General features: G+C 48.1%; 1 protein-coding gene across 2 annotated transcripts in view; it reads left to right on the forward strand.

The window, feature by feature from the left end:
- The first annotated feature begins 2,580 nt into the window (after nucleotides 1-2,580).
- Nucleotides 2,581-2,751, forward strand: part of GOLGB1 (golgin B1) — a 117,374-nt gene continuing 117,203 nt past the window's right edge. For both annotated transcript variants that reach the window (XM_026656379.1, XM_026656380.1), the window contains exon 1: nucleotides 2,581-2,659. The gene's annotated coding sequence lies outside the window, so the exon portion shown is untranslated. The remainder of the gene's footprint in view (nucleotides 2,660-2,751) is intronic.

The following is a 2,751-nucleotide window of genomic DNA, read 5'->3' on the forward strand; positions in this document are numbered from 1 at the left end:
GTGGACAAGGGGGATCCAGTAGACATAGTGTACTTAGATTTCCAGAAAGCCTTTGACAAGGTCCCTCACCAAAGGCTCTTACTTAAATTAAGTTGTCATGGGATAAAAGGGAAGGTCCTTTCATGGATTGAGAACTGGTTAAAAGACAGGGAACAAAGGGTAGGAATAAATGGTAAATTTTTAGAATGGAGAGGGTAACTAGTGGTGTTCCCCACGGGTCAGTCCTAGGACCAATCCTATTCAACTTATTCATAAATGATCTGGAGAAAGGGGTAAAAAGTGAGGTGGCAAAGTTTGCAGATGATACTAAACTGCTCAAGATAGTTAAGACCAAAGCAGACTGTGAAGAACTTCAAAAAGATCTCACAAAACTAAGTGATTGGGCAACAAAATGGCAAATGAAATTTAATGTGGATAAATGTAAAGTAATGCACATTGGAAAAAATAACCCCAACTATACATACAATATGATGGGGGCTAATTTAGCTACAATGAATCAGGAAAAAGATCTCGGAGTCATCGTGGATAGTTCTCTGAAGACGTCCACGCAGTGTGCAGAGGCAGTCAAAAAAGCAAACATGATGTTAGGAATCATTAAAAAGGGGATAGAGAATAAGACTGAGAATATATTATTGCCCTTATATAAATCGATGGTACGCCCAGATCTTGAATACTGCATACAGATATGGTTTCCTCATCTTAAAAAAGATATACTGGCATTACAAAAGGTTCAGAGAAGGGCAACTAAAATCATTAGGGGTTTGAAATGGGTCCCATATGAGGAGAGATTAAAGAGGCTAGGACTTTTCAGTTTGGAAAAGAGGAGACTAAGGGGGGATATGATAGAGGTATATAAAATCATGAGTGATGTGGAGAAAGTAAATAAGGACAAATTATTTACTTGTTCCCATAATACAAGAACTAGGGGCCACCAAATGAAATTAATGGGCAGCAGGTTTAAAACAAATACAAGGAAGTTCCAACTTGTGGAACTCCTTGCCTGAGGAGGTTGTGAAGGCTAGAACTATAACAGCATTTAAAAGAGAACTGGATAAATTCATGGAGGTTAAGTCCATTAACGGCTATTAGCCAGGATGGGTAAGGAATGGTGTCCCTAGCCTCTGTTTGTCAGAGGGTGGAGATGGATGGCAGGAGAGAGATCACTTGATCATTATCGGTTAGGTTTACTCCCTCTGGGACACCTGGCATTGGCCACTATCAGTAGACAGGATACTGGGCTAGATGGACCTTTGGTCTGACCCAGTACGGCCGTTCTTATGTTAGTACTGGAACAGGCTTCCTAGGGAGGTTGTGGAATCCATGTAATTGGAGTATTTTAGGAACAGATTGGACAGTTTTATTTGGTCCTGCCTCAGTGATGGGTGCTGGACTTGATGACTTCTGAAGGTCCCTTCCAGCCCTACATTTCTGAGAATTTATGAAGGGAAACCCCCTGGTGACTCCCCCTCCATTGACCCTGCTCTTCACTAGCTGCCCCTCTAGCCCCCTCACTGATTCACCCTGTCCCTCCCTTTATCCCCACTAATCCAGCCCTATAGACCCTACTAGGTCCCCACAGTCCCAAACCTTTCAATAGTAACAGTTTGTAGTGCTGTCTTTACTCTCTGGAGGATGTGCCAAGCTCTATGCACTGACTGGCTTTTATCCTTATGTTGTTGTCTTTCGGGACCAAAGAGGACACTGACAACAGTATTACATCTTGTGAGTGTGTGTGGCTAAAAAGGCCAATGGACGAATGGCAGCCCTTTCCACACTGAATGTATACGTAGTTCGATATTAAGGAAGGAATTAGTCTCTGCCCACCAAATCTTCTGCTTACGACTCATCCTTTGTACCTCAAGATCCATACGGCCATTAATCTCGAACCGAGTAACTGAACTGTTGACTGCTGCTCGCCACAGTGACCCATTGCTGATGACTCCCAACATCAAAGCTGCACTACTTCAAGTTGTGCTTCAGTGTGTACTTGACGTTGTGTTGTTTTTTCGGGCCCCCTGACACGTGGTTACCCGCTGTCAGTTCACCCTACAGCAACTCTGCTTTGGCCTTCTGGTGTCATCCGCCCCCACCAGGACTATCCCAGCACAAGGTGATGTGCTGCGCCTGGGGCCATCCCTGCTCAGTGGCTGTGCTCCAGAACCGGCTTATGGCAGCGTTACCTGCCATTTGATGCGGGGTGTGGCAGGCAGGTGCGGTAAGTGGCACCCAGCTACCAGCCTGAGGTGAGGCCTGTAACAGGCCCGGCCCGGCCCCACCTACCTGAGCTGTGTTTGAAGCTTAATACCACCCGCGGCCAGGCTGACTTTTACACCGAACCAGCTATGTCTGCTGATTGGCTGTTGTGTTGTTATTGGGCGGATCCCCTTAATCCCGCTTGTGATTGGCGGTTTCATGCCTTCTGTAACTGTAACCCTAGCAACGGCTCAAACGCCTCATTGTGATTGGCAGGTGGCTATGTCCATCGCAATGTGCGGGTGGCTGGCTAGTCCAATTCGGAGGCGGGAGGGGAGGCGAATCCGGAAGTAGCTGTGGTGTGTTCCGGTGCTGATGTGGCCGGGGGTGGCGCTTGGCACCTAAGGTCGGAACCGGGGGCGCTACTGGAGTTGGGTGAACGCGGGAGACCGGGCTCCCGGCGCAGGTGAGTGGGGGCGGGCGGGGCCCTGAGCAGAGAGTCCGACCTCAGGCGGGCCCCGAGGCCCGCGCGGACCGCCAGTGAGAGGAGCCTGCTCC

Source organism: Terrapene carolina, unplaced genomic scaffold (genome assembly GCF_002925995.2).
Source record: "Terrapene carolina triunguis isolate 2854851 unplaced genomic scaffold, T_m_triunguis-2.0 Scaffold230, whole genome shotgun sequence".
Classification (NCBI taxonomy): Eukaryota; Metazoa; Chordata; order Testudines; family Emydidae; genus Terrapene; species Terrapene triunguis.